Source organism: Ascaphus truei, chromosome 2 (assembly GCF_040206685.1).
Source record: "Ascaphus truei isolate aAscTru1 chromosome 2, aAscTru1.hap1, whole genome shotgun sequence".
NCBI classification, from domain to species: Eukaryota; Metazoa; Chordata; class Amphibia; order Anura; family Ascaphidae; genus Ascaphus; species Ascaphus truei.
In genome coordinates, this window is record NC_134484.1 from 85880525 (window position 1) to 85893893 (window position 13369).

The following is a 13369-nucleotide window of genomic DNA, read 5'->3' on the forward strand; positions in this document are numbered from 1 at the left end:
TAGAAAAAGGGATGGAAATGGGACACTGATGGGGTTAAACCTACAAAAACAAAAACACAATGAAACAAAACAAAACAAATCATGATCGGGGGAGGGAGGAGAGAGGTGAGGCGGTGGCGCAGAGGAGCGGTCGCCGATGCCCGTTAACAGTGCCTGCGGCGCCCGTGAGGCTAGGATATGCTGTGACGGGGGGGGGGGGGGGGGAAGAGAGGTGAGGCAGCGGTGCCGAGGAGCGAGGGTAATGGTGGCTAATGCGGCAGCGGTGAGGACCGTGGTTAGCGGTGTGACGGGGGGAGAGTGAGTGAGGAGCGAGGGAGAGAGAGTGATTGTGAGATCAGCGGCGAGGAGGACCGTGGCTAGCGTTGTGAAAGGAGTATCAAAGTTGTGGTCCTGCCAAGTGAGCTTCCAACTCCAAGTGAGGCCAAGAGGTGCACGCGGTGTGGGGGGTACGCACTGCTGTGATGTTCAGGCCAATGAGCTGTGGCCATCCGTGGGCCAATCACAGGGGGTACAAATACACATCCAAACATTTTTTCATATATATATAACTCAATATAGCTGGGACTTCACCCGTTCCTCCATCACATAACCAGATCCACGTGTAGAGATACCACCAGACCCCTACCACGGATGCCAGGAGTGTGCGTCCACACTGGTTCACTTCCTGGTTGAAGTCTCGAGATACCAAACCCGGTTGATTACAGCATTCACATGCAGTGTACCATAATCGAAAGGTGGAATCGTCACGAAATACATTTGATTGAAACCGGTCACACCAAAAGCAGGCGCCACAGGCACCACTACCCTCGCGCCGCCACCTCACCTCTCTCCGCCTCCCGGCCGCTGCCTTTTGTAGGCCGCCGTACTCACGCCGACGCCTTCTGCCCGCCCACTCGGCTCTTCTCCTCACACCGTGGGCCCCGTATTACCGCCGGGAGCGCTAGGGGGGGGGGGGGAAGAAGCCAGCAGTGAGGCCAGGCTGAGGTTCTTTCTACGAGCGGGTAGCACCACCTACCCCCTCCCCCCAATCAGCAGCTCCGCTTGCGCGGTGTGGGTGTGTGATGAGGGAAGAGTCAGGACAAACACAGTCTCCGTCTCCCCCTTCCTCCGCACCTCTGCGGGGTGGGGGGGAACAGACAAGAAAGAAGGGGGGGGGGCAACACCAGACTGACTGACACACAAACACACTGACTGACTGACACACACTGACTGTTACACACACACTGACTACCACACACACACAGACTGACACACACACTTACTGACGCCCACACACACACTGACTGGCTGACGCACACACACACACTGATGCACACACACTGACTGGCGCGCCCACACACACTGACGCGCCCGCCCACACACACACTGACTGCGCCCACACACACACACACACTGACGCGCCCACACACACACTGACACGCCCACACACACACACTGACGTGCCCACACACACACACTGACGTGCCCACACACACACACTGACGTGCCCACACACACACACTGACGTGCCCACACACACACACACACACACACTGACTGACGCGCCCACACACACACACACTGACTGACGCGCCCACACACACACTGATGCGCCCACTCACACACACTGATGCACACACACTGCATGAAGCTGTAAAGGGGGGGGGAGAATGGAGCTGTAAGGGGGGCAGGGGACCGGACCTGTAAATGGAGGGGGGGAGGGACCGGACCTGTAAATGGAGGGGGGGAGGGGCCGGAACTGTAAATGGAGGGGGGGTGGGACGGGAGAGAGGGGGAGGGGAGAGAGGGGGAGAGGGGGGGGGAGAGATAGAGCGGGAGGAGGGGAGAGAGAGGGGAGTGGGAACATTACATCCCGGACAACGCCGGATATATCAGCTAGTATGTGTATATATATATATATATATATATATATATATATACATACATATATATATAGACCATACGATACCGGTTGCAACACGACATCATTCTACATATATATATATATATATATATATATATATATATATATATATATATATACATTTATCAGACACACGTTTAGGATCATCGTCTTGCTGCATGATCCACTTTCGCTTCAGCTCCCGGACGGATGGCCTGACATTCTCTCCTAGAATCTTCTGATACAATGCAGAATTCATGGTTGTGTCAATGATGGTAAGCTGTCCACATCCTGAGGCAGCAATGCAGCCGCAAACCATCACACTCTTGTGGATCATCTATGTGCTCTTTGGCATACTTCAGACGGGCAGCAATGGTCTTTTTAGAGAGCAGTGGTTTCCTCCTGGCTATCCTTCCATGAACACCATTCTTGTTCAGTCTTTTTCTGATAGTTGAGTCATGAACATTCGCATTAACCAAGTGAAAGTGGCCTGCAAATCCTTGGATGTTACTCTGGGGTTCTTTGTGATTTCCTGGATGATTTGCTGGTTTGTTCTTGGAGAGATTTGGGTAGAACGACCACACCTTGGTAGAATGACTGTGGTCCTGAACTTTCTCCATTTGTATGGCAGTGGATTGGTGTAGACCCAAATCCTTAGAAATGCTTTTGTAACCCTTTCTAGGCTGATGAGCACCAATAACTGCTTTTCTGAGGTCCTCAGAGATTTATTTTGATCATGGCATGATTTGTTTCCAGACACCTGTATGGGGAAGACCAAACTCACAAAGTTTCTGATCTTTATATTGGGTCGGACGTCACAAACTAACCCCTGAAGATCTATCTAATTATTTAAACAACACCTGATTGTAATTATCCCCTTTAATTTAGCTGATAAAACCAGCGTTTCACTTACTTTTTCATATACAGTACCCTGACTCTTAATTACTCATTGTTTGTCTAATTCCTATATCATTTTGTTTCAAAAGACATGGAATTCGTTGCTATAAACCCTAATGGATATTTAAGAAAAGACTGGCTTTGATTCAAGAAGGTCTTCATGGAAAAACTATGGAATTTCTATAATTATCATTGGGGTTTGTAAAGGAAAGTCTTTTCCTTGCCTGGCTCAAAAAGGAAAGTCACGTCAAAATTTAATTATGTGCAGGTGGTGCTCAGTGTCTCTATTTACCTTCTCAAGGCATGGGCATCTGTGACTCCTCCAAGGACCTAACTCCAGAACTTTCCACCCCCACTATTTATACCTACTAGTGACATCACTGGTTACCATGCCTACAGGGGGAGTGGTTTGAATTCTGCAAAGTAATCCTAAACCAGGTGAGGGTCTAAGCACATTCTAGAAGGTGGGAGTGGCTAAAATATATTTTGTATTTTGCAACATAATATTGTAGAGGGTTGTTACGTTTTCTAGGCACATATTGTTAAATCTTTAAGGCCATTAACCCTGTAAGTGAAAATAGTAATCCCAAAGGGGGTGCACACTATTGAAAATCAATGTTGTCCCTAACATTCTATAACATCTAATACAGTGTAATATTACTATAATATAAAGTAATTAATAGTGCAGATACATACAATGAGAAACCCATAATACAGCATTATAAACAACTTCAAGGGTATTTAATACAGTACAAACATCAATGTACTTATACATACAACAGAAGAGAAGCACACACATAACTCTACATAATATAACAGCATGAGCACTTGAAAATTACTGATGAGAACAACTCCGGTCCAGAACAGGAGCCAAATCATACTGATATTGTGCAATGCTCCTGGCAGAACCCATGCTAATGGTTCTGTTTTAGGGGTTTCTGCAAGAGTCATGTCCCATAGCACATAGTCACTATAAGACAGACAACATCATGTTGGTAGGCCTACTTTTCCTCGTCAAAGGTTGTGAGCCCTTCCCAGCATTGTTCAACCTTACCTCACTGGCATGTGGTCATGCGTCAGTCCAAGTTTCAGACAAAACAGCTGCAATCGGGTACTCCAGATCGCATTTACAGGAACTTCCCCTCCTTAATATCCTTGGGTGGCAGAGACCCCTTGTGATGGTGAGGGGTAACCAGGCTCAATAATTAAGGTGAAGCCCACTTGGTTACCCCTGATCTGTTTTTGTGGGTCCTAGAGAGTCAGCTCTTGGACTTGGCTGTCACCCATGCATTACTGTGACTGTGTGTAAATTATGCGACAATAAAGAATTTTTGTGTTTTTGCCTTTTCAGGAGTGCCAGCAAGCTGAGATTGCTAGGCTAGGAGTTTCAGGGTGGGTTTTGCGGAGAAAGTCTATTCAGATTGTGGCTATGTAGCGGGGTTCCCGAGTTACGGGATACCCCAAAAATGTACCCAAGAACCACGGGAGCTTCTCGGATACATTGAAGCACTGTGTTCCGGTCAAAATCCTACCCTGGAACCATTCTTGCGACTCACCGCCAGGAGTCGCTGCTTCAGCCCAGACCAGAAAAGTAAAAAGGGATAAGGCTAGTAAGAGTAGAGTGTATATCTCCTTATTCTATGCCTGACACCAGAAAGGGGGACATAGACATTTTTAGCACAAGATACAGTGTAAAAGTATATTTTATTAAAGGGTTATCTGTAATAAGTATATATGCTGGTAACCTGTATATGAACTGTGGGATTTCCAAGTCCCGGGTTCTGAGAGACCAGCTGGCCACCAGGCTTGGTGTCACTGTCTGCTAAGGTCCCGGACTTGAAAGCCTCAGGGACTCAAATGTGTTAGAACAGGCGGGGTACTGGAGTTACACTCGAGTACCCACGTCCTGGTATAGCAAAGGGCTATCCAGTCACCATTTGCTCAGCCACAGACTTTGAGGAGCCTGGACCAGCAAGGGGTTCAATATGCTAAGAAGCAGAGGTGCCAGGTTGGCGCATGCCCCTTAACAGAATTGAAATCAGTGCCCGTCCAACTTCAGAATTCCGGCAAATCGGTGATAGGCTGGCAGAGAAATTCCCACACGCTGATTGGCTGTAGTGTTTTGTGAATGGGACTCCTAAACCTATAAGAAACCTAGCAGCCAATCATGACCACAGATTCTGAGCGCCCAAACCATCAGTGGCAAATTCAAGATCCCAAAAAGATGCTCTAAGAGAAATAGACACGAGCCAGCTTCAGAGATTTTCAAGGAAAGACATTTTCTAAGTCCCGCTTTTCAGGCGCCAAGTTCTGAAAACGGAACGTAGCGGTCGTGGCTGGAACTGCATGCCGAATTGAGTTCCAGGACATTTGTGAGTATCTCCTGGTCATTGGAAAGGGCTCATACAGACCTAATTTTGTAGCCATTTGGACTAGGAAAGTTTACATCGTTAGCCCAGATCCCCAGTAAGTGTATTTTCTATTGCATATTGTGATCTATTGTGTGTATGTCTTTTCCTGGAATAAATGAAAATTTATTTTACCTACTTGTTTTGCTCAGTCATATGATCCCGGTATAAAAGGTGTAAATTTGCCTGGTCTCCCATGACACCCCTTAGCTGGGCCGGCGACATCCCCAAATAGGACATCTTCCGGTTCCATAAGCAACGATATGGCCTCCTCTTTTAGGATCACCTCCGGTGCCACTCCCCCGACGGACATTTCCGCTGGGGCAGTTGTCATGCCTGGCTCTGCAGCAGGGGAATGTCTTGAAGACTGTACCTTCGTCATCCTGATGGCGAGCACCTGGAGTGCTGTTTTTATGGACCTCGCCGATCATTGCTACCTGTGATAAGGCGGGGGTGGTTCCAACTCTGCTCCGAATCGACGGGATGAGACATCTGTCTCACTCAAATTCCTATTGTTCAATGTAGGATGCACAAGCGAGGCCAATTCTGGAGGCCTTGAATGATGCAAATACCCGATGCCACATTCCATGCACCGAACTGTAAAATATAGCTCTCCACCTGGTTGCCTGCATGAATGGCAGACAGCCTGGAGATATTTCCGCCTCCATTTTAAGTTGAGGTAAGTTTATTGTAAACAGTATCCCATACATTTGGGTTGAATACGGCTAATAGTAGCACAGCACTAATTGCAGAGCAGATGTATGCTGTAAACCGGGTGTGAGATTTTCTGGAGGGGGGTGGGGCTCGGCTGTTACAGAGGTACAGCGCTTCCCCAAAGGCATTTAAAATAAATGCCGGGGATCGCGTGAGACCTCTGTAACTTTGAACTTCCCTTTATTTCCAGTGACGCGTCTTCATGGCAACCAGTGTCAAGTGATGTCACATGACCCAACTACATCATTTGACACCGGAGCCGTGCAAGGGGGGTGGCGTGAGCCGGAGGAGAGAGGGGGGGTGTAAGCCACAGTCGAGAGGGTGGGTTGGCACACGAGGGAAACTTTGTGTACCCCTGCTCTAACAGAAAAGTCCAAGGAAATTAGAGGCCAGCATAAACCACAAGGTAGGGAGTGACGTTCTCCTATTGGCAATGACCAGTCCCTTCTGTATTGAGACCATTAGGGACAGGGCAGTCTTTATTCATTGGATTCTTATAGCATAGTCCATAACAGTCTATAATAGGCATGGCCATATTTTTGCGCCACTCCTGCAAGCAACTTTCAGATTGATTTTGCAGACATGCACAGCTTTTGCAGAGTTGTTTTCTTTTAGCGGGAAATTTTCATGCCACAACTCCAATTTCATCATTCAGCTTGCAGTATTGGGAACATCAAACCCACTGTATTACTACTACTTCCATTACTGTTGCTATTACAGGTTTCTGTTAAGGGGAAAACTTTACAAACATTCTCTTTCATTTGGTTCCTTTGCATCCGCAGTTTTCTTTTAGATGGAAAACTTTGCAAATGACAGGCTTTGAAACATTCTTTATCGCAAAGAAGTGAGTGGTTTCCACGACGGGAAACACACACGATGGGGGAATCACAGTCTTTAGTACTTATTTATTGCCAAAAATAGTCTTTACATTATTGCAGCAGCAAAATAGTTCAACACAGCAAAAATGACAAAAACATACTCTTCGCTCCAAAAGTTCAAAAATGAGCGAAACACAAAACCATTTCTTTAGCATGCCCAGCCCCACGTTGGGCGCCATATGTAACCCCTCCTTGCCTGGCTCAAAAAGGAGTCACCTCAAAGTGTAATTATTTATTTGCATGTGGTGCTCAGGATCTATTTACCTTCTATGGGCATGGACATCCGTGCAGGCTGGTGTAGTAAGCATTGAGGTAGAATGAAGGGTGCCAGGAACATTTGGTAGTGCAAACAACAAACTTTATTGGTTCCATTAAATTAGATCCACATGCAAGGACAGCTTTACATAGACATTAACTGGTGTCAAATAACATAGTTGCTTTAAGTATTCTTCCCCAGACAGCTCTCAGTACTATCCTGGGGAGGTTTTCAAACTTGGTACCCTTGGTACTTGATCAGTGGGATATATATTCCCACCAGGACCGTGGTAGAGATTCTCCCACCATTTGGGATACATATCCCATCACTCTGAAGAGTACCCTCCTTATTCCAAGGCATCAGAAGGGGCTCACATTTGGACCTGAACTGTATGTGCCAATTTCATGATGCTCCCGAACACTATTTAAAAGGATTCCCCCGGGAGTGCCATGCATCTTCCTCTTTCAGAGCAGATCACTAACCTCAGGCCATTGCTATGGGCTATGACTATAAGGGGCACGTTGCCTAATTATACAATAATAAAGGTGACAAGACATACTTAAAAACAACTATACACTTAAACATAACTTGTAGTATATACAAGTGAGATCCCTCCTCTGTGACTCCTTCAGGGACCTGACTTCAGAACTTTCCACCCCCACTATGTATATGTACTAGTGACATCACAGGTCACCATGCCTACAGGGGGAGTGGTTTGGATTCTGCAGTCCTACTACACCATACACCAGGTGACAGGCTAGGCACCTTCTAGAAAATGGGAGTGGCTAAAAGTATTCTTGGTATTTTGCAACATAATATTGTAGAGGGGTGTTACCTTTTGTAGACACATATTGTTAACCCTTTAGGTATACAACAAACGACAGAGAAGCCCAATGCTACATCCAATATGACAAAAATACACAGTAAAATACTTATATATTCTCTTGAATAAGGGTCATTCAGTTCAACCCTTTGGCCCAAAGCATTGTAAGCCTGTGAGCCACGACAAGGCAAAGCCAGTTTGCAGGTCCTAACACTATCCGATAAAATACTAATATACCTCTATTAGGATTAAAATTCTCATTTACCTATATTAGGAGGGAGAAAGACCAACATTGGATCTATATCCAGTAGAATAAAAAAGACCTGCAGACTTGGGAAGTGGGGAGGGGTGAGCTTAAAACCTGGGAAGGAGGGGCCACTAACCTTCAACAGCTGAGACAGCTGACAATAAGTTAACAAATAACACACAGAACCCCAGCAAGCTAATTTTAGGAACCTCTGAGCTCTCCTTTTTGACACTTGTATACACATATATTTTATGGGGCTCTGGGGTTCCTAAAATGAGCTTGCTGGGGTTCTGTGTGTTGTTTGTTAATCCTTTAGGTTGTGAAAAGCGTGAATAAATAAGAGTCATCTGAGGATTATTTTGCAGAATAACAAATAAGTTTATTGCAGTGTACGGTGCACACGCAGAGGAGAGTTTCAAAATAAAACTCTCCAAACGACATGATGGCATACAGGCCTTATCTATACACAAAATACTAAGCCCACGCCCCCTATATGAGGTTGCGTGTGCGTCACTACGTAAGCATATAAGGTAAACAAAATATGAATATGAACACATTAAGTTAATAGCATTATTATGGGATGCATAAATGAAATGATTCAGCAATAACACTTTATTCAAGCCATTGACCTTTTCTCTACATACGGGACTTCATGGGCACCTCCCTCGGAGTGCGCTATCTGTCTCTTATTTTCATAACATTGGCACTTTGCTCTTTTCCTCAAGGTTTTTTCAGTTAGCTGCGTGGCTTATTATCACTTTAAAATTGGAAGCAAAAATCTCTTTCAGAAAGTCCATTCTCATACCCCTTTCATTCAGACAAAATCAAAATGGATGCTGACTTAAAATGGTTGCTTAGATCCCAGTGCTGTTATGTCAGACCCCCCTCCTTACGTCATATTCTCACTTTGTCAAGGTAAAAATATTAATCGCAAAGAGGGATTCGATATACATCACACATGATTGATATATTAATATCCCCCTTGTTAACCGTAAGTTTTCTTTCACACTATCTTTTTATTATGTTTTTGCAAATCATTGTTTATTATTTAATTCTAATTATTTTATTATGTAACATTCGTTATATTTCATTTAATTTTTATTTCTAGTCTTTCATTATTAGCTACTGTATCACCTTTTTGTTATTTTTAGCTTTCGGGATTTATACATTATTATTTTGGTTTTGTACTGTAAACATTCATACATCTATATTTCTCCTTCTTTTTCTTCTCAAATAATGTTTCTTTTATCATACTTTTTTTTTTCTTTTTTTAATTTTTTTATATCTTACTGTTTATTTTACCAGTTGTAACTTTGACTCATGGTGGTGTAATTCAACTGTCTTCGGCTCATCATCTGACACTGTTTATTACTCTCAGTTGTCCTGTTACTTTCAGTTGTAGCTTATTATCCGACACCATCAGATTGCTGGATCATACCAACTGATTACACTGTCTATGTATCCTCTTGCTTATTAGCAACAGGAGGTATTTAAACTCACGCTATGGTGCAACCAATCAAAACCCTGATGAAGTCATGTGAAGCCCCGCGCTCCCTAATATGGAGGTGAGTACTGTGTGAGGTGGGCACTATCTGAACTTTCTGGCGGTTTGTTCCCTTCGGAGAACACTTGCTGGTTCATTTGCTGTGCAGCAGGATACCACTGTGGACACTCACCCACTGCTGGTGAGGTGACAGTCTGGATTGCTTTGGATTTGCCTTGCTGATCTTCACTTAATATATGAGCTGGGCAGAGTTTGATACTCCCAAAATGCTATTTTTTCCTTCTCCTCTTATGATTGAAAGTCCGTGGGACTGTTTTATTTTTTATTAAATATTTTATTTTATATTGAGTTACGCTATGGAGCTTGCTCTTGCCGTTCTTCTTTTTACACACACACATATATATATCATATAAAATTATTACTTGTGAGCACATTCACATGTCTTAGACAGGTCTGCAACCCTGCCTTTCACCATTATCACCTAGCATACAGTGCTTCCACTGCAGCAAGGGATTCTGGGAAAGGACATGGAAATAACATGCAAATGAGCACACAGTGCCACATTTTGTCTTAAATCCATTATTACATGGAACCCTTAAGCAAATGCTCGCTGTTTTAAACACAGCTTTTAAACATAGCCTGGGATGAGACACAGCCTGTGAACCCACTCACAGACAGACTGTTTCGAACTCGTGGGTCTCATCAGTGTGAGGTTGGTTGTACTGGCTTTACAATTTAAGACTTGGGTAGGTTTTCACCACACACTATTTAAGTTATGGTGGGTGAAAAGGTGACTAAAAACTCTCCAGCATATAGCATATAAAAATATTACTTGTGATATTCACATTGTCTTAGACAGGTCTGCAACCCTACTTTTTGCCATTATCACCTAGCATACAGTGCTTCCACTGCAGCAAGGGATTTTGGGAAATGACATGCAAATGAGCACACAGTGATACCTTTTGTCTTTAATCCATTATTACATGTGTAGCCCCGAGGTAAAAATTAATTTGCTGGCCCCCCTCCGCGAGTGCCGTGTGGTAGCGGGTGCCGCCGGAGGCTGCGACGGACCCGCCGGCACTTCGTGAGGGTGGGGGCCAGTGCAGGGAGCAGCGCGGCTTTCCCTACCTTTGGCCGGTTGCCGGGGACACGATCGGGCCATCGCTAAGGCCGCGATCGCGTTGCCACCGGCCCGGCGGCTGGAGGAGAGGGCGCCGCCATTGCGCGTAGGTTCGCGCATGCGCAGGGACCGGAAAGCGCGAGATAGGACCCCAGGGCTAGGGAGAGATCGCATAAGAGAGTAGGGAAGTGTAGAGGGAGGTTGAGGCGGCCATTAGGCATTCGCGCATGCACGGGAGAAGCGCGCACGCGGCCCCAATACTCAGGCAGCCCCCTGGGAACTACAATTCCCAGGAGGCATAGGGAGACAGGCACCAGGTGCCTCATAGCGGCCAATAGGGCTGGAGGAATCTCAGCCCGGGAATATAGATACATTTCCCGGGCTTTGCACGCGTCAGTCAGAGCAGAGTCAGGCTGAGGCAGAGGAAGAGGAAGGAAGGGTGCAGGGAGCGAGTGGCTCCTGCACCAGGTAAGGGTTCTCCTTAGGTCCCCAGGCAGGCCCCAATTCCCGGTAAGGGCAGGGGGTAACTGAAAAGGGACGGCCCTAGATAGGGAAGGTTACCCTTAGGTGCGGAAGGTGCAGTTTGGCAGTGCCACAGCGGATAGGGCTGTGCGCACTGGCAAATAGGCACAGCGTGCAAGCAGTGGATTTGCTGCGGGTTCCAGTATATGGTGTGTGTTATGTTAGCTGTGTGTGTGTGTCGCTGCATGTGCTGGGCGCAGTGTGTGCAGCGTGTGTGAGTACCTGCAGGTTGACGGTGAGAGCGGTGTGTCTGCTGCAGGTGCTTTAGGAGTATCTAGTTGTTAGTGAGGCGTAGGGACGTGGGTAGCTAGGGGAGTGGGGCAGGTTATTACTCCACAGGCCCTAGGAGTTTTCCCCAAGCCACCCCAGGTTGCGGTTCATCAGGGACAGGCCCTAGGTTAGGGTTCCTGTCACGTTAGGGATAGATAGGGATAGCGGCGGTTGCTGTTCCTGTGAGACGGTGTGTTACCGAGAGACGGTTGTGTTCCCGTGAAGCGGAGGGACCCTCGTTGGGGTCCTGGAGAAGTACCTGGATAGGATCAGACGGAGGCTTCGCACGTCTGACCCTTTTAGAAGAGTGTAGCAGGCCCGAGCATCGGAGTGCTCGGAAGGTATTCCAATATATGTGCACCAACAGGCCTAATAGATTAATTAGTGACTGCGCAGTCACCCACTACCTCCGTAGGAGTACGAGACATTGGGTGTGGGGGATCACAGGACACTGGGTGGGAACACCAGACATTGGGCTGAGGTGATATGGTTAAGGTGATGCGGATAGAGCATGATGTTATGTAATGTGTTATAAGTGTGTTCAGTAAAGTGTTAGTATTATATACGTCTGTTATTGTATTTCTTACCCAGGGCTATCTTTCATAACGGGGATCCTGGGTAAGTGGAGGCGCTGTACCAGGCGCTGCAATGGTAAGGGTTTCCCCAGGCTCCCAGCTAGCGGAGGCTCAGATCTCCTGGAGCCACAGGTGTTATACAGTTACCAGTAGTCCCTTAGAAGAGGTGTGCCGCAAGGAAAGGGACCGGTTAGACCACAGGGGCCAATGTGAGATTGGCTGGGTCAGGCCGGTTCACAAAAAGGGCTACATTTGGAGGCGCTGCTGAGATATCAGACCTGGGGTGCCCTGTATGTTTTTTTTCTAAATTGTGTCTTATTTTTGTTTCGCCATGGGGAAGCCCTCAAGGCGGAGGAAGCCACGTGCTAAGTTCCCGGCCGCGGGGGAAAATGTTGCAACCAGTTATCCAGGACTGGCGGGAAAATCAGAGCCCCGCCCCCACACTGTGAGTGACTCAGTACCGAGCTCGCAACATTCCCCAAAAGACTGTGCTGCTCTTCCTCTAGAGTCCACCAGGGGGAGGGAGTGTCGTGAGCAGAAATCAGCCATTTCTGTTCCCCCTAAGGAAAGCAAGGGATGCCGAGAAAAACACCCTTGGCTGTATAGAATCGTACGGGGCCCCCATTTAGTCTTGCCAATGGTGGTGTGCCCGTGTGCGTTAAAAGCCTGGAAGGCGACTGGTGGCTGGATGGACGGAGCATCTGAGTCACCAGTTGCCCTCACGATGACCGTGGTAGATGGGGAAGAATGCCTGCACGGCCGTCTGAATGAATGTGAGTGTGCCGTTGGGGAGCTGACCCAAGGGCCTAAGTGTCCTGACTGTGCGGCGCAGTTCCTGCAACCCAAACCGCCAGCGGCAGAGGACACTGTTGCAGAAATGGAGTGTTCCCTCCCCGAGGATGAGAGAGACTGCCAGGGGTTACACCCTGATGTGTATGAGCCCTGGAAATTGCCAGGAATAGAGGTCACGGTGCTAATGTGCCCCTGCCTGAGTGAAGCCCTTAAAGAGGGAGTCGAACCGTCCCAGTTACAGCTAGGTTTCAGGTCAACTGAGGTGGACGGAGAAACGTTTACCCAGTGTTTTGGCCTCAAATGTGGCTGTTCCCGGAGGGAGGCACTGGCGTGGGAGCCTCAATGTGAGTGTTGCGGGGCCTGGTTCCTAAAGCCTATCCTGCCCCAGACGGCGGAACCAGCAGAGGAAGAAGAGGAGGAGCCGGACCTCTCTCCTACAGTAAATTATGCTTGTCCTCAGTTTGTCTTAATTCCAGAGGCC